The sequence below is a fragment of the Haliaeetus leucocephalus genome, unplaced genomic scaffold, assembly GCF_000737465.1.
Source record: "Haliaeetus leucocephalus isolate CR32 unplaced genomic scaffold, Haliaeetus_leucocephalus-4.0 Scaffold526, whole genome shotgun sequence".
Classification (NCBI taxonomy): Eukaryota; Metazoa; Chordata; class Aves; order Accipitriformes; family Accipitridae; genus Haliaeetus; species Haliaeetus leucocephalus.
In genome coordinates, this window is record NW_010972962.1 from 4,943,716 (window position 1) to 4,963,015 (window position 19,300).

The 19,300-nt window shown below is 41.6% G+C and overlaps 1 long non-coding RNA gene across 2 annotated transcripts in view; it reads right to left on the bottom strand.

The window, feature by feature from the left end:
* Window positions 1-19,300, bottom strand: part of LOC104837382 — a 47,341-nt gene that overhangs the window by 20,869 nt on the left and 7,172 nt on the right. For both annotated transcript variants that reach the window (XR_774926.1, XR_774927.1), the window contains exon 2: window positions 4,692-4,854. This is a non-coding gene — a long non-coding RNA (uncharacterized LOC104837382). The remainder of the gene's footprint in view (window positions 1-4,691; window positions 4,855-19,300) is intronic.

The following is a 19,300-nucleotide window of genomic DNA, read 5'->3' on the forward strand; positions in this document are numbered from 1 at the left end:
CCGTTCTTTCCCCCTTTTCCCCCCCCCCCCCCCGGGGGGGGGGGGGGAGTGAGTGAGCGGCTGTGTGGTGCTTAGTTGCTGGCTGGGGTTAAACCACGACACAGTGATACCTTACAACTTTGTGATACTGCTGTAGATCAAAAATCACAAATTAATCTGCTGATCTAGAGGATTAGTCAAAAGATGAAATCTATTTTAACCAGCTATGGCACTTCCTACACAGAAAAACAGTAGAAGATCTTAACATCCTAACTAGCTGAGTACAGGCAAACTCACTTGATTTCACTTCAAAGGGTTCAAAGTCCAAGTAAGGAGAAAAATTATTTTTTACTCTGAATAATGTTTAAAGAAATAAAGTACAAGGATGCTGCACAGGTTGCAATGTCGAGAGGGAGAAGAAAAAAATCTCAAAAAAATAGTGTATTAAACAAGTAGCTTGCAAGTTTTCATTATTCGTAGTCTCGCTTTGAAGAAGGGGGAGAATGGCAAATAACATAGGTTCTCAGTCAAGCTATTTAGGTGAGGAACCCAAACCAGTTGCATTTTTTAGTAACTATAACCATAAAAAAGACCCATGAAGGCAACTGATGCCTAAAAGTAGTAAAAAGACTAGTAAGGGAAAGGCAGGGACATAACCTTACTTTCAGAGTTGCCTACCTCAAAAAACCTAGGGCACACTGGGAATGTGCCTCAATCACTGGAAGCAGTAGTCCTGCTGTTTTAAGAAGCATGACATCACCATGCCTCTCCTATAGCAGCAAGAAGTCTCCCAACAGATGGGCTACAATTTCAGCCTCATGTGATATCTTTTTTTTTTTCCTAGTCTAATAAATAAGGAGTAAGTCCTGAAAGAATGTGTTTCTCCTGGAATATAACAGTACAGCAGCAATTAACATGTTCTGGTATAGCTAGGATGCTCAACACACTTTGAAACCAAACCAAGCAAAAAAACCAAAAAAAAACCAAAAAAAAACCCAAAGAAGGTTGAATTATTTCCTTTAATGTAAGTGATATTTTCTGTGGATCAGATGCACAGCTAACAGCATTTCTAACATCAACTTTTCATCATTTAGAAAACTGTAAGGAAGAAGTCCCTGGGACCAAACTGGAAATTCTGGTGGACATATTTCTGTATGGAACAGCTGAAACATGGACTCAAACCATGATTTAGCATTCATGGGTAGAATGTATGAAATAAAGGGAGCCCCTTCTCACCAAAAGCATACCTGAGCAGAGGGAGCCAATCTGACCAGAGTTCAGGCTGTGCCAACAGAAATAATAAATATAAACTCCCTTTGGACAGCATGAGGAGTGTTCTTCCTCCTTCTGTCACACACCAGCATGGCTTTGATAAGAAAACCGTGGGTATACAACTTATCAGTGGTTGCAACAAAGAGCATTTGTCTCTGTCTTTCCTTCTGATCATGTTCTACAAAGTCTACCATAATGGATTCTCAGCCTGGAAGTTATTAATGAATGCAGTTGCAATCACCCTCTTTTTATGATTAGGCTGGACAAGTTCCTACACAGTATATAAAAGGGTAGCCCCTTAAACATTTCTCTTGCACTGTATAGGAAAAGTAAAAAATCCCAAACATCTCACGGAAATGCAATTCCTCTCCCATGTTAGCAACACCAGTTCTCAGCAGTGCCACAAGCAACATCTACCTTCACATTTTTACTTCACTTATAACCACAGAAATACCAACATGAACACAGGCTGGTCTTCTAACTAGGCAATTGCTTATGCCACCCAAAGCAAACCTGAACAACATGACAGCTCATCTGGCAGCTCTGCTGCTCCTGTTACTGGTGCTACCCAGAGAAGGCAATAAGGATGGAGAAAAAATGTTGTGCAGGAAAAGCCACAAGGAAATACCTACCTTGTGAATTCCCCTTGCAAACGAACAGTAGTTATTAAAGGGTATACCTGCTTTGCACAGCACACAGAAAGAAAACAAAGTATTTTAGAAAGGACATTGCTGCAGAGTAGCAGGAGCAGAGAATCCCATTAACTCCAGTGAAGCTGGCTAAGATCACTGGTGAAAAAGGAAAACATCCTTTTAGGAAAAGCAAAACAACAAACCAACCAACCCAATAACATGGTTAAAACTAAGGTGAACACAAACAACGCTTCCTATTGGTGCAACACACCTACAACAGAGGGGAGCAGTAGAGAAGAAGGGAAGCCACACTGGTATCACGCCCACAGCAAAGACTGGCCCTGAGAATACATTTGCCACGTACCACAGTCAAAATAAGTGTCATCTGCATCGTGTGATGCTGCCAGGGATACTGACAGTCTCAGCAAGTTTCTGGATTTGATGCATCAGGCATTGAGTTGCCATTGACCCACATGGAAAGGACAAACCTGAAAGGAGGGATTATGATTGGCACAGGCAACTTGGATTAAATCTGTACGATGGTAAAAATCAGGCTCAGATTTTTGCTTATATTTCCTCTCCCTCCCCCCTCCAGAGTGCTCGTGATTAAAGAATGGAGAACAATGTTAGATCTCACACAGAGTCAGCACAGCACGAGACGGGGAGTCTGTACTGAAATGATTTTATGGATATATGCTTTCAAATGAAATCAAAACTTCCCTAGCACTGCAGCCCTTCTGCTCCCAAGGCTTTCCCAACCTCTGGGGGTTATTGGCAGTTACCTAAGGACTTATTTTAAAGAATAACTGGATAATCGCAGTAGTCTGGATCTGTCATAAACAACCAGTCACAGTGTAACATGGGACGCTGCATTGCTGGGCACCCAGGTGGTCTGGGAGCACAGAGGCCCTGCAGCTGGGGTTGGAGTGATGAGGGGGATTTTGCAGTGCCCTTATCTCCTATGCAGTCAGCTCCTGGCCACAGAAAATATGCAGTTGTGCTTAAATTGGGGATTTAATTTGGGGGGATTGCAGTTACATGAAATCTCTGTAGAGAGCGATATTCCCTGCCACCTCCCCCAGGAAATGAGTGTTTAGAGTTACTTGTCCCAGGTCAAACTAGCAGAGCAGTTTGGCTATCAGTTGCAAGGAGGTATGGGGGACTTACCAGATTATAAAATACTGAAGTGTGATGGTTATTCAGCAAGTGCCCTCTCCAGTCACCACAACCAACATCTGTGGCTTACCAGCCAGAAACTTGGAGTCATGAAAAGAGAGGCTGTTGACTAGCAAGCCACATGTGCTCATCTCCAGCCAGCCAAACTACCACAGCAAGAGCTGGAGTGCAGCACTGATGCACCTTAACTTTCAGTGAGGCATATCAGTCAGAGGCTGTTACTTCATGTTCATCATGTATTATCTTGATGCTTATGTGATGCAGGCTCTTTCATAAATTGTTCAGTAAGGGGTTTTGGCAATGGTTTCATGTTACAAGGCTTCTTTTTATATCCCCCGCTGCCTCTTTCAGGCCCTATCCACCCGTTCCTTGCAACTATTAATAAAGTGTCCCTTCCTCCAGCTGTGAGAGCAGGCTTTGCAGCCTGTTTTTAAGCTATTGTTGCACTTCTAACAATTAAGACTTCACAGCTTACACTTCATTATTTTCTTTCCTTGAATCCAAAGTGCATTTTTAAAGGAGCTATGTCAGCTGACATCTAGTCCTAAAAATAGGCATTCAAAAAGCTAAAACCTATAGAAATGCTTCCAGGACTTGTGTTGGGTTTTTTTTTTTCCAACACCAGTATTTCTTTTAAATGAAGTTTCTTCTGCAACCCAAACAGTACTGCTCTGTATTAGCAAGAAAGCATTTGAGGGAAAAGTTAACTCTAAGCCCACTATCCTGACAGCACCCATGCTCATGCTGACCTTTTAAAAACCCTGTCCTCCTGCTACCCCTGCATTGGCTAGATTCACCCACACAATGGACAGAAAGATGGCAGACAAAGGTTAGATATACATTATAATATATATTCTGTAGATATTCCACATATGGTACAGTCAGCACTGATCTCACCACCATCTTAGCAGAAGACCACATCTAAATCTTAGATAAAGCCCTAGAGTAATTAGGAGGTTACAGAAAAGAAGTGCAGAGTCAGAGTGCTGTCACACTGGTCAGCTTTGCTTCCTTTAGCCTGGACCACAGCAAGGTAACGTGTTCCAGGTTCCAGCACAGCAGTACCCAAATCTGCTCACCTCGATTCAGCAAACCAAAGATCAGACACTGAAATGATGAAGAGCAAACAAGGATTTTTACTGCATTCTTTTTTCTTCTTTCATTTTTTCTGTGCGATATTGACACACCAGACAGACAACTGAGTTTTAGAAGATGCATGCTCTGCATTCCTTTCAAGGCACCCTACTCTCAAATTTCTCAGGTTTGGACCCTTAAAAATGGAGGCGCTCAAAATAAACAACCACTTTGAAAATCTTGGCCTATATCCCAGTGGGGAGTGAATCTAGTCACGTATACACAACAACGTTCAACTACACAAAAATTAAGCATTAGAACAATAAAATCACAACAGGCAATATGGAAACAAAAACTCAGCATGATGTAGCAGTTGAGATCATATAGCTCTCCCTTATCTATTTAAATCTTAATTGATCACTACTTGGTTTGTTAGTCCTGTCATGAACCAGAACCCCATTGATTTTCTGTTCCTTGAAAAGCAACCCAAAACACAGTTCTTATGCCATCAAGTTTAAAATATGTGTAATCAGAGCAATACTCTGTGCTATGTTTTACCTGTGCTGTCTCCTCTTCCTTACTGAATGCCTGAAGTGAAGAAGACCCAGATTTCTCTTATTGACTGCTGCCATTTCTCCTTTTTTCCAGTTGACTCCATCTTTCAGATGAGTTGTTACTTCTGCAGTTCTGGTATCATTTTTGATTTAATGAGAATGTAAAGCTGTACAAAAGGTACATACTAGGTTAGTACTCTTCTTTTGTCTAAGCATACTCATTCACAAAATCAAAACCCATGGCCAGAAGTAACAGGAAGGATCAGTTATTGAACAATAAAACCACTGAAAGAAAAAGTTTTACAAGCCAGCTCTGGTCCAGAGACCACAATGTAAAAGCTGTTAGATTAAATTATTTTCATTGTCTGGGGTGGAAAAAGGAAGGAGAGAAAGAAAGAAAGAAAAAAAAAAAAACCTTGTACATCATTATCATAATTAGAGCTGAAAAAAAAGATGACAATCTAATCCTATAAAATATATTGGTATTCAACATTTTTTTCCTAACCTGGGATGAATAAGTAAACATCACTTGTTTTTCAATTTTTTTTAAAAAAGAGTTTTCAATAAGAAATAAAACTTTGGTGTTATTTTTTGGAAGAAATTCCAATTTTTAGTATTCATGAACTGGAAAATCTTGTTTTAATTTGCTTGGCTCTTTTCCTATGGCATTTCTCATGAGAGCTACAGGAGTGACCGTCTGCACCCCTCATCCTCTTCTATGGGAAAATGACTGCCATAATGTACCAAGCTGCTCAAAGAGAACCAGGATTCTGCTGCTTAGTGGTAAATACCAGTTGGCAAGCAAGCTCAGACCAGCAAAGAGACTGGGAGCAGTAGGCACATAAACTATAAATTCACTGAAGAAATACACCACAAAAAGGAAATGCAGAATTTACTCAAAATTAAATAGCCTTAAAATGGAAGGCTCCATTTTCTTTTCTGAAAGAAAAATAAAACAATATAATGTTAAAAAATTAGAAGGTGGGGTTTTTTTTCTCATAACGTTAATTTTTCAGAAGGTGCATTATAATGTCATCATGATGGCAGATTCCTGCCCTGTCTGGATCTGTCCCTTTGAATCCCTGATATTTCATAATCCCTAAAAGATAAATCTGTTCTCAAAATCACTTCTGAATATGAGGCAAAAAGCAGGTTAGGGCACAAGTGGTAGAGAAGCTACAGTAATATTTTCTTCAGGTCTCTTCAGGAAATTCTCCGTGTTAGGGGAGCATACAAAGCTTAGGCCTCTGAACGTGTAGGTATCACAACACTATTCTAATACAGGGAAGCAGGTCAGTTTGCTAGTTAAAACATACAGAACTGGCCAACACGTCTCCTAACTTCTCTTCCAAGCTCTGCCACTGACCTACTATAGCCTTGCAGAAGTCATTTTGACTATATTTGAAAGGTCTAATATGATAGCTATTTTCTTCCACAAGATACACAAGACATAACTTATGTCTATGTAATACTACAGAAATTCACAGTCAGAAATGGACTAGGGAAATGGAAAGTGGAAGCAAATATAACAAATGCATATTTGATGTTGTTCTCTAACCCTCTGATTACATAATATGCCCTTCCTCCTGTAGCTGTATTGAGTGGTTCTTGCTGCACACTGTAGGAGATCTATCACATTGGAATTGCTTTTCTCCAGCATGATTTAACATTATTTTATTTTTAAAGCAATTTTTTTTAAATAGAAAGATAAAACAAACTCATGAGAGAAGCTTTCAAAATAAATATTTCTCTTGGGTTTTCTCAGGTATTTTCTTCATATAGAGCAGATTGCTGCACTCTCCCACTTAACACAGGAACTCAAGAGAAGGACAAGAGGAGACAGCTTACACTCTTGAAATGCCCACAGTTGTCTCAGACGACCTGGAGGCCTGTCTAGGCTCAGGGCCACCTTATTTCATACTCAGATGAAAATGCTGCTTGAAGCTGGGCAGGAAACGAGCTTCACCAGCCCAAATCACAGATGGCACGCTTGCCTTCACCATACAATTCACCAGGGGTTGAAATCTGGGAGACACCATTTGGGAGAGCCCACAATGTCACTTCCGAAGCACAAGCTGTGTTGTCTACGGGCAAAAGGCAGGCAGGGTTTCTGGGTGCCAGCGTACAAAAGGAGCCTGTATGCATGAGAGCTCTTATCACTGGCAGACTCTAGGACTTGCAAAGTCAGAGCAATGAAGCCCAAAATACATATATATGCAGAACAAGCCACAAACTTTCCACCCTGATGAAAGCACAATGAGGAAAATCTTTCCGACAGATTCACAGCTGGTTTCAATCTACAGCCTAAGCATATCTAATAGGCCGCCTTTATCAGAGAAGCTCTCATAGGGTTCTGGCTGCTACTGAGGGCAGTTTGCCACTGTGCAGACCCTCAACAAAAGTCAGAGAGGACACTGTGTACTGCCTACACAAACTGAGGCATGGGGTAATAGAGACCATCTGCTACAAATTCTGGCCCTACTTGCACCTTTATTAATCCACTCCAGCTCCTAAGATCTTACTGCAGTTAAGGTAGCTGCCCTATTAAAGTATCAGAAAAATGCAAGACATACCTCTCAAGAATCTTATTTCTTCATATATCACTCTCAGAGGTAAATTAAAGGATTCTACTCATGTGAACACAGAAAGTGAAACCTGGTCTCAAATGCTCCTGGGTGAAACTCTGGCTTCTCTAAAGGCGGCAGGTTTTTCTGTTAGGAGACGTTAAGAGAAGCTACCGTATTCAGTACAAGCGGGATCTTTACCTTTTTTTACAGCACACGCTACTTACTAAAAGAGAAAAAGTTCAAAACCCCACATCCATTTATGAAAATTTGCACGCTAGGGACTTGCTGAGAAGTTATTGTGTGCGTGTCATGTAGTAAGTAAAAAAGTACTTCAAATACACATTACTTTATTTTTCCCCCCCAGTGGTTTACCGATTTGTCCTGGGACAATAGAATTTTACAGGGAAGGGGGAGACATCTGTGATTAAGGCGGCTTTCAGCTCTTCTTCCTACAGATACCCCGTGGATATTGCTGTATTCTCCAGAATCTAAGCTTCCACTTAAAAAACAATGAAGTGTCTAGCCCATCTGGGTTTGCGGAAGCAGAATGTAAACAGATGTACTGTTGTCTTATTTTAGAAGCTATAGCAAGCCAGACTGAAACAATAGCACTAAGAAATGTCAACTGCTCCCATTCATCTCAGTGGGGTGGGGTGTTAACTTTGAAGCCTAATTGTGACCACTTTAAAGCCAACCTTTTAACCATTTCATTGCTATTGCCACACCAGAAGCTCCAAAGTAATGAACTTACCCAGCCTCTGTATTTGTATGCATTACTCCGAGATCTTCCATTCACTTGAAAAGGACACTGCATTACAATCGAGCTAGTTTGAATATTGTCTCACTGAAGAAGTTAGCTGAACTGTTTGCTACTGTCTTTCAAAATTAGGGTTAAAAGAAAGTCAAGGGTGAAAGGTTAGCTTCATTGTTGATGCTCTCAAAGTACAACACGTGGGACTTCATGCTTTTTGCTTTGATGGGGTGCCGGGATGGCAGTTCGTTTCAATAAACTGACAAACAGCTATATATAAAACTGAAAATAATTACTATTCAAATAATACAGCACCATCAGTTAGGAGTAAAAAAAGAAATCCTAACGACATGGCAACACATACGTGCAACAATAAAAAAGGGGAAAGAGAGGGGAAAAGGGTCTTCATTTTCAAGAACTTATGACTGCTGTTACCTTAAACCTAAGGTGCATTGGGCCTGGTTCTGAGCATACAGAGAAGTTGCCCTTCTAAAGATGTTTTACATCCCATTTCCATGAAGTTGATGCATTCTTCATCAGTAGTCACTCTGAAGTCAGCACGTGAATTTTCCTCTGGCACCAACAGTTGAGGACTAGCAGCTCTACACACACATCTTTGTAAACGTGACTTCAGATGCCGTGGGAAGTAATGCTGAAAATTATTAGGGCGAGCTGCTCTAGCTTATGTCTCTGAGCATCCAGAAGCCCACCGGCATGAAGCAGGACTCTGGGTCCCAGAAGCCATGGTGCTGCAGAGCACAATGGAGATGCCCGGCCCAGTTTGGTGAGGCTGTGTGCAGCACACCCACCTGCTGGCTCTCTGCTCAGCCAGCCCTCCCACCCATCTCCACTGCAGAACCTTTCTGCAGTGTCTGCCATCACTTCTGCCACAGGTCACGGGTGGTGCAGGACTGCTGCAGAGCAATATATGCACTGTATCAGTAATTATTCCCAGCTCCCACTTCTACAGTTACATCTGCACTGATGTTCCAGCCACGAGCCTTTTTAGTTGTCAGTTTCTTCCAAACATCATGCATGTTAGGCTGAGAAGTCAACACTAACATCACCACTGCACTACTCCGGTCATCATTAGTACATCCATGTTAGGTACCTTAACTAGATAATGCTGACATGTCTGAAGATGCCCTCAATGCAGCTACAGCCAGCAGCTCACTTGGAGTGAAACAGGAAGGGGAGTATCATCTAAGTCAGCTATGTGGCAGAGCTAAGGGAATGTCATCACCCAGCAAAAGATCTTGAACAAGCAGCTGGGACAGGAGTAACCTCTCTAGCTCACACGCGACAACTGGAAGAAAGCAAGGTGAAAGGATCTGCATAACCCACACTACATTTACTGCAAGGTAATTCCTCGAGATTCTCATTCCTGAATAAAACTGTCTTTACTTGGGAAGGTCTTGAACTGGTATAAGAGTGCCTACGTGTGGTAAGGAAGAGGGCTATTTTGGTAGAAGGGGGAAACTTTCCTGTCTACACAATGCCTAGGTGTTTGGGGAAACAAAGCCCTAATTCATGCAGTTCAGGTTCTTTCGCCTGCTGCAACAGACAATACTCTGACATTGTTATTAGCACGTTATGAATGCACAAACTTTCCATGTGTAACTTCCACTGTAAGCTCGGCATTAGGGCGTTCGGAGTTTACCCTGACCAATAAAAACACCAGATCCAAACCCCTCTATTATCAAATATCGTTGTTTCCTAAATCCTGATCTTTAGACCGCAACAGAAGATTTGTAAAATGCTCATGATAGAAAACTGGAAATAAACCTCTGTTTTCACTTAAAAGCCTGCGAGCACTGACTTCACATGCAAAAGGCCTGGTATGGAAAGACAGACAGGCACCTTCCTTTTCTACTGACTTCAATCAGCTGCAGCAAGGTGATCAATTCTCTGCAGAAGGTGCTGAATAAGATCACATATAAGTTCACAGAAGTGTCCGAGTCCTGTCGAACATGTTTTCTGCAGATGCTTAGAGGTACAGAACAAAGGCAGCTGAAAACAGACTTGGTAATTTACAGTTTCACTTTATCACTGTATTAAATTCCCATTCAACATCAATAAGGCACCACACACTTGTTATAGAAAGAATAAACAGCCTCGTAAAAACTAGACTCGCCACTTTTTATTTTGCCTCGCATCCCTCTTCTTTTCAACTGCTAACAAGTAAAACAACCCCCTGACAGCTGGATGTGCAGAAGCCTGTGCCGGCAGTGTCCTGGTCCGGAGCGACGCTGCGGGCTGGAATGCTGACGCTGGCAAGGCTGCCACCGCGTTTACTTAACACTCATTTCTCTCAGTCTGCTTCAGACCAGAAATGCAGGCAATGAAAACCTATTCAACCTTTGAGAACCTCGGCCGTAGCAGCTAGCAGAGCAGGGTCTTTGCAGGTAAATGAAAGAGGCATTCAGAAGACGCTCCCATTCAAGGGAGGTCGAAAGAGAGCCCCCAGCTGTCTCTGGTTACCTTTTATTGGCACGGAAAGGGGGAGGCAGGAGCGGGAAGCTTACAGGACAAATGAAAAACAAGCTTTCTAAGATTCACTGTTCAACCTCAAAACAAAAGCTCAGCAAGTTTAAGCTGAAGGAGCTTAGTTTCATTCCTTTCAGTTTAGTAATTTATTATAGTGAAGAGAATGAAAAAGCTGTTTCAAGTGGTGGACTGAACAGTACCCTGAAACAGAAGTAGAGTGGAAAAAAAATATACGTTATGAATTCAACATGTTTCTCGGGCAAATAATAGCAAATTAGCAAACACATGAGAAAGTGTACCATATTCGTAAGTATCCAAGGATCTTTGGGTGAAAACATTTACATCGTGATGACAGCTGGACAAAACAGCTGTCACAGAAGCATTATTAAGTAGAGGGTATAATCTGTAAACACTTGCCACCCAAATTAAACCAAGGTCTGTTGAGATGGAGGAGAAATGCCTCGTTTCAGGTGGCAGGCGCGATGGCTGCGGACAGCCCGGTGCTGCCTTCCCGAGGAAGCCAGCCCAGGGCAAGGTGAGGGCACCAGAGTGGCACTGGCAGGAGTGTCACTCCATGGAAAGCCCCCAGCAGCCGGGGAGGAGGCATGCTGGCCAGCAGACACCCCTGCCTCTCTCAGCCCATGGGGGCAGGCAGCCCGCAAAGCCCTGCGCTGTCCCAACCTTGCTGCAAGCCCGAATGAAACCTAATATTGTAAGCCCTGCATGATGTGGCAGACTCTCCCCCAGGTGTGGTGGATGCCCAGATTAATTCTGGGTTCACTCCACGCAGTGCCTTAGGAGAGAAGACAGATGGGCCAAAGCTTCCACACAAGCATTAGAAAACCCAGTGCCCCCCATGCAACCATGGGCAGTCTGCCTACCACCCAGCCATGCTACATGGTGGGGCACAGCGCAGGGACCCCAGGACAGCTCGAAGCACCCGTCCTGCAGCCCATAGCGCAGCGCAGCACCCTACAGCCAGCGCAGCACGGTGCCGCACCAGGATCAGCACGCACGCTCGCTTGTGGGGGGTGAAAAGTTAAGTCTCAGCACCACGTGGAGTCTCAGTCCTTCCCATTAAATGAGGACAGTCCCGTGTTCCTGCTTCACAGGATCTTTTAAAGAAATGTGAAGTCCTCGGACGCTGTGAAAGAGGGGACCCCACAAGTATAGATCAGAAATGCCTGCTAAACACGTTCAACAGTGAATTTAACAATTTAACAGATTACATCAGTCAGGAAAACATAATTAATAACCATAATACCTAATATTTACATACTTCTGTATACAAACCTGTTATTCTTCTGTAGAGGTGTACAAACATTACCTAATCAGTCACCTGAGGACACATGGCTTGGCCAAGAAGCCTTGGCTTCTTGATGAATGGCAGAAGTCTTTTAAATTGTGACCTCATGCTCCAAAGTTTGTTGCATTGAATCCAGGTAACACAAGTTTAGCTGCACTTGTGTAAATACCTTGAGATAACTCAGAGCCCTTTATAAATTTAGGTGGCCTTCATAGCACCTAAATTTAGGTGGGTTTATGAGACCTGAAAAATGATACAGACTAAGGTATTAGCAACGTCAACAATTTTTCAAAGACCGATATTTTGCATTTAGGTTATAAGTTTTTGCTACAGTTTTAATTTCTTATCAGCACTTTTCTTAGAGGTAAGCTAGCCAGAGAGCAAACTATCTGGTTGAAACAATGATCTGGATCATAGCATGCTAGCTATCACCTTGATACACAATGAGATATAGAAAAACAGGAAGGATTTGTTTGGAATTCATTTGGCAGTACTGTAGGATTTGCTGTAAGGGAAACTATCCAGGAGTTTATGTAATTCCTTAAATCTTTGAAGAGGTGAAATGGATAAGAAAAAGTTCTTAGAAACACTTAAGAAGAAAAATATGTTACTCATTACAGTAACTTCTTTTTTGTCTAGATCATTCTTTAACTCTCTTAGCATATCTTCAAGCAAACATGGCCTGCCAAAGGTTTCAATCAGACTACTTCTGATCTGTAATCTCTCTGATATAGATCATATCTTAATAAATCATTTCACAGTCTAGAAGAACCATTAGGAGCAAACTACAGCACTTGCAGACAGGATATACAGTAGTCACCTGGCATTACTGTAGGTGATACGAGAGGGTGGAAACAAGGGTCAAAATTCAGTGTTGATATCTGAATATTTAAAAATTGGTGGATAAGGCCTTGATTCCTGTCATTTGTCAAGCAATGCTACTGGAGCTGACCTTAAAAGCTAACAATAAATGTAATGAAAGAATATGACAAGGTACATTGCTATAGAAACCTTACTCAAGGCAACAGAAATCATCCCACTGACATGAGTACGATTTGGTCAAAACCTAGTGTTCAGTGGTGTAAAATGCACACTGAGGAGTGAGAAAAGGTTGGAAGCAACAGGATTTTAATCTCTCAAGCTCAAAGGCTGGATTTATTCTTTTGTCTCAGGTCTTCTTGCAAGACACCCAATACATTTCATACACTACATTAAATAGAGATAAATAAATCAGTATTAGTCTTACTTTCCTAAAAAGAGCACTTACTGGCACCATCCTTTCATCTCTTCTCAGATTTTATGTTGGTGGCAAATCTTGCAGGTGATAGGATAAATACTCTAGCAGACATCTGCTAAACATAATGCAGTTGTATTGTTACTAAAATGGCACTCTTTCTTGTGTTTTTGGTAGCATTCACTTTGTAACATTCTGCTTTCCTGGTGTCCCAAAACATATGTCCCAATCAATAAACAGCCCATTTTTCATCCAGGTCATCCTTGCCCACCTGACTCCTCACTTGCAGAGTTCTTTTAGCACTTATTTGGGCAAGCTACACTTCCCTTTCTATTTTAACTGTTATGTGCAAATGTATGCTAGCCCCTTGTAGAGAATGAACATTGCAACTGTGCCTGCACCTGAGCTCCCACCTGCGTAAACAATATTGGCAGAGTGTTTAGGAGAGTCTTCTGGTTCACATTTCTGTTACTGGGCCAAGTTCAGTTCTGTCACGTGCTGCTCGACTCCTCCTGTTTTCTCCTTGATCCCATGTCCTTTCCTTCCCCTCCTCACAGCCACCCCCAAGCAGAAAAAGGAGCTGGTCCCACCGGGGACAGCTAGAGCCTGCCCAGGGGCTGCTAACAAATCTGGTCCCACACTACCACAGTAGCCCTACCATTAACTTTGAAGTCCTAACCATTTCTGTGGAAAGTCTTCTGTTCACATAACACATTGGCTCAGCAGAGAAGTAGCAATCTTTCAGGGGATTTAGCTTTATTCAAAATGAAATTTTTTTTGCCCATTTAGACATATGAACAGGTGCACCCGTTTTAGCATCCCTGCTAGCCAGGGCAGGAGGACAAACAGAAAGATTTCCAGGAGTGGCCTTCAATGAAGAAAACAAAACTGACTTAAGAGACTCAAAGCCACACAGAAAGACTCTTCCCGTCCAAAAACTGGAATAACGAAAAAGAACAGACCTTGCGGCAATATTATTTGCTAGTGAACGGATACAAGCTCTGTGTGACTCCTGACATGTAGTAATAAATGCAAGAAATGACAGTGTCTTACTTGCAGGGAAAACCAACTGAAAAATTTCATACTGAATATGATTAGAAAACACTAACAATTTGAGTTTTGCTTCAGACATCATCACTATTAACTACCAATTGCACAGGAAACTCACATGACGAGCTTGCTAGGAGGATTTTATAATCTGATTCCCAAAGAATTGCAATAAAAAGCCAAGAAAAAGGTTTGAAATAATGAAATGAAGCAAGTTATCATCAGTAACATTGCATGTACATTGAGCAACAGTATTTACACACCGTGAGATGGTAGGTATTTAGGGGTGTTTTGGTAAATATTTTACTGACTCACTTCTTAAGGGCATTTCTGTTAGAATGAGCCCTTGAAAAGGAGACAGACATGGTTTAGAAAAGCATGCAAAAGTAGTTGCAACAGAGGCACAGAAACAGAGATTAATGAACAAGATTAATGAAACTTTAGATATCATCAGTTGTTTATCCGGATGTCTGCAGTTTCCTTTGGTTTAGAAATTGGGCTTACAAGAACACATAGTATTTGTCAAGACAGACATAACCACCAAACTCTTTCACTGCACCTTGACTCCTCCTCCTCTTTTCCTGTATTTGAATGCTAGGCTGTACATGGATAGAAAACTATTACTACGTTTTTACAAATCTTGGGAAAAAGTGTCTCCCAGTTTGGAGAAATCCTTTTCTTATCTGGACACATTTACACAGCATCTCTAAAATCCAGTATGAATACACTACTTACACTTTATGCTGCTGCCACTGTCTCACAGAGCAGACTCAAACTAACTCCGTACATAACCTTAACTCCTGTGAAGTAAAAATGGGTTACACAAAAAATTCCTTCCCACTACTGAGACAGAATGCCCTATGAATTGCACACTGCACAAAACCAGAACAAAACACTTTGGAAGAGGAAGTGACGGTTACAGCATAACTATTTGATGCTGCAGGGGGGAGAAGGCATAACTTAACTTGTTCAAAGCTGCTGGGTTAAACACCTTATTCTTATCACTGATTCCATATAACAGACCTCAGCCAACTGATCTTTATTTGGATAAGTAATTTTGATGACCTCTGGGTCATTAAAGTGTTTCCCCCTTCTCTCTATCATTATGCAGACTGAGGACTGCAAAGTTTTATGAAGTCCATGGGAAGGGGTTTTCCTCACAGGTTTTAAAAACAGCCAAAGTATTTCATTTTCAAAGAAGGTGCAGTGAACTTTGATGAGAGACTTTATCTACTTTCAAGCGTTGTGGCTTTTTTTTTTCTGCAAGGTAACACTAGCAGGATCAGTTTCTGAAAACACACCTGAAAATATTGTGAATACATAATATAAAGTAGGTAACATGGAGGAACTCAGGAGATTCAGCTGCACACAGAATTCTGCACGACTTTACAGACTTTGCTAGGTTACAACTAGCACCAGAGATGGAGGTCTGTATGGTTTCTATTTATGGTTGTCCAAAACCACACTGGAAAATAAAAAGACACATCTGTGAAATACAGTCAGATGGGGTTTCAGAAAAATAACTCCACTTTCATATCTCAGTTGGGTCATGCTTACACAACAGGAACAAATGGTTTGTAATTGAATCAGCTGAACTGGGCTTATATAAAGAAGACCTGCTGAAGTTTTAAATTTTGTCTTACGATTTCCAATATTCATCTGCAGCTTTTTCTAAGAATTTCCTACTCCTGGGAATTATGAATCTTTCATGAGTCCTCTGATGAACTGTGAGCACATAATGGGAGATTAGGTGATTGAAATTAATTCCTGTGTCCGGTTTGGCACTTAATTAGCTTGGTTTCAAACACTGAATTGGCTATTAAATGTGCTAAAGGTAAGCTACTCTAAACACTAATTAAACTATTTGTAAATTGTTCTAGGATGTTTTAATGTGTTTATATGCCTTGTTCATGAATGTTTCCAGGATTTTAAGTAGTTTAATTTAATATCACCAGTAAAGACTAAGCCTAAAGGTAATACATGTTGATGTGATCAAAGTCTCTTCCTGAATGAATATACAACTCAATGCAATATAACTAACACAACGAAATAAGTTCTGTCAAGTGATATAGGCCAACAAATCACAAACCCAGGAGAAGGCCTACAGGTAGAAGACGCAGCTGTTCCTCTCAATGTCATCCCACACATCTGACTAGAATTTCCAAAACTAAAAAAAAAAAAAAAAAAAAAATCCCCAATCCTCCTTTTGCCCAAAACAAAAATTAGTCAAAAATCATTATAAGAGGATGACATGAATGCAGTCATCCATTCAGCATTAACGCACCTACCAGACTGCCTAATCAGAATCTCACTTCGTATGCAGTCTCTCCTTTTTTCTTGTCCAGAGTAGCATTATTAACATAAGTTTTATGGATTGATTTTTCTAGAGGGAAAAAAACACACACCAGAAAGTAAATGTCAAAGAAAAGTATTTCAAAATTTAAACTAAGCAGTCTTGCTACCTATATTAATAAAATCTAAGCTATAATCTCTCAGGTTTCCCTAGGAAAAATATGCATATTTAAACTCCTGGGGGCAAGGAAGGGGTGGGGGGTGGACAACTGTTGGAAACAGAAACACAGACTTTGACCTAAAGGTAAGAAGAGGAAGAGTGAGAATGTACCCCAGAGGTTCTTCTATTTCCTGTCATCACTATCGGAAAGGACAAGAATTGAGATGGTTCCTGTCTGCTGCTGGCTTACTTTGTGTATTCACTGGTGTTTCACTGCTTCAGTTTAGGGCTCAGCGAGAGCCTTCTCACCCAGGCATCTGTATCAGTTATTAGCAGTAAGACCACAAAGGGGTAAATCAGCAGCAGCAAGGCAGCTTTTTCAGCAGTACAGGAGATAAGCTGTGGAATAGAATGAGGTGCCAAAAAATCTCAAGCCACCTGCCCATCCGCAGCAAGAAAAGCTGTGTGAGGGGCAAGTGGGCGTTTTTTTCCCCTAAGAGAATAAGCAGGACATTTTCTAAATCGAAACATTTCTGACAGCACTATAGTTGATATTGCTGCGTTGAAAGAATGAGACCATGAAACCCACCCGTGGCCATTTCTGAGAGCTGTCCTGCAAATGGCGCATGTCTACATTAGCAACCTCTCTCAGCCTGTGGAAGTGGGTGGCTGTGTGCAGCCTGCCTGTTGGGATGGTCTCTGAGATGCCCTGTCTCCAGGGAATGCTCTAATGGGTCACGGGCAGAGATGAGCATGTCCTTCATGGGAACGTTCCCAGGCACAGCTTAACTAATTACTGGTACTTACACAACACTAATGTCTCTTTAAACTACCATACAACACCTTTGGCTTTCACGAGGCAGCCACCAGTGACCAGCAATCCTCTGTTACTAGCAAGTGGTATTTGCAAGGAAAACGATAAGCCCAGGGACGAGTTGCTGGTTTTTGGAGGGTACCTGAGAGACCTCCACATCATCAAAACAGACACCTTAGAATGGACTCCCTGTATAGCATGTTATAATTTTGTGTTATAGGGCTTTGTGGTAACAATCCTTAAAAATTTTCAAGATCTAATACATGCGCATGCATTACAAACAGTCTCACCAGCTAGATTTGCATTCATTGTTACGGCTTAACCTGAAACCTCAAGTTTAAATAACTGCCAGCTGATATTATCAATGTTTGGTTTATGAGTCAGTCAGCCAGCACAATGGGCCAAGGAAGCAAACAGCACCTTTACAAACACGTCCTAATTTTTCTGCTGCCGTGTGGAACGGGAGAAGCAGGGAAAGGACACAGGAAGGATTTCAGCCTGAACCAAAATATATGTCCCAAACCAGAGTTATACCTATTAGGCACATGTAAATTCATAAATCAGGTCATGAAGAGAACAGCAGGAAAACAGCTCTGGGACATTAGACCTAATGTTTCAGTATAGTTTCCAGTTTCAGCAAGAAACTTTCTGCTAACTTGCTTCCTATTTAAATTTGCTCCTTCACATAAACCCCAGATTTCTTTAAGTATTGATTTTTTCCTCGGTGAGGCTCCAGAAATTTGAAAAGAGGCAAAGGAGAGGGAAATCACTGCTTTGGATTTGACTTTACACAAAGGTCATTTAAAGAGGAACTGTCTGCCCTCTCACACACACGTGCTAAAGACAAGTTTTGCTAAAATCAGCAGAGCAATCCATTGATGGAAAAGTTCAAAATCTAGTTGTTCTCCTGAGTCTTTTTCTTCTCAGTAGAATTCTGCATCATCCAGGAGCCCAGCAGACTCAGCCTTGCTGGGTGCTGAGCACCTTTTCTGGCCACTGGCTCCAACAAAAGCAGCAGAGACCCAGCAACAGAGAGCAAGATGCAGTTGCCAGCCTCACTCAGATTGCACAGATATGCAATATGCCCAGACTGGAATCATCTGGGATGCATTAGGCTGGGAAATCTCGTCTCTGCTAACATACCTGCTTTTTATTCAGGGCGTATAACAAGAGTTATACGTTAGACTGATAAAATTGTCTGTCAGAACCTGGGTTGGTCACTCTTATCTCAATACTAAAATTAAATATTTCTATGAAAATTAGATTTGACTTTTGTTGCACGAAGTAAATCAAACCCCATTCGTTTTGTTTAAACTGGTGGATTGCAGATATCGGAATAAAACATAAGGAGGGGAGAGGAAAATTATGATAGCTTCTAAACCTGATCACAACTTCAACAGAAACAGACTAAAACCAGCATGCAAATACTGACTTCATGTCTTGTGTTCAGATCCTGCTAGCAATTGTTCAAGTACAAGCATACTTAAATTACAAATGTTTTTCTTATCTGCATCCTTTATTCAGAGGTGTGGACCCTTACTTACACTTCTGTGATGCATGATTAATGTTCAGGGCTTCAGCCTGAGAACAGCAAGGTAACAGCCTCTTTCATGTGTTTTCCAGTACTTCCTTGCTTCAGCCAAATCAAAAACATAGGCAGCACTGCATTACTCAAACTTCTGCCGTGGACAAAAACCAGCCCCAGAAAGTTGCCTGGCCTCCCTGTGTGGTCAGCTGGAGTAGGCAGGCCCTTCCCAGGGGCACTTATTTCCACCATCACCACCCCCACCTCCCCAAATTAACATGCATGGCATGAATTGTCCTCTGGACATGCTTATTTAGCCTCATTGACTATAAACAGGGCTTAGGCGACTAGATGCATTGCTCAAGATAGGCAAGATGAATCTGTCACTGGAACTTAAGCCTCGGGGGGGGGGGGGGGCTCACCTACACCA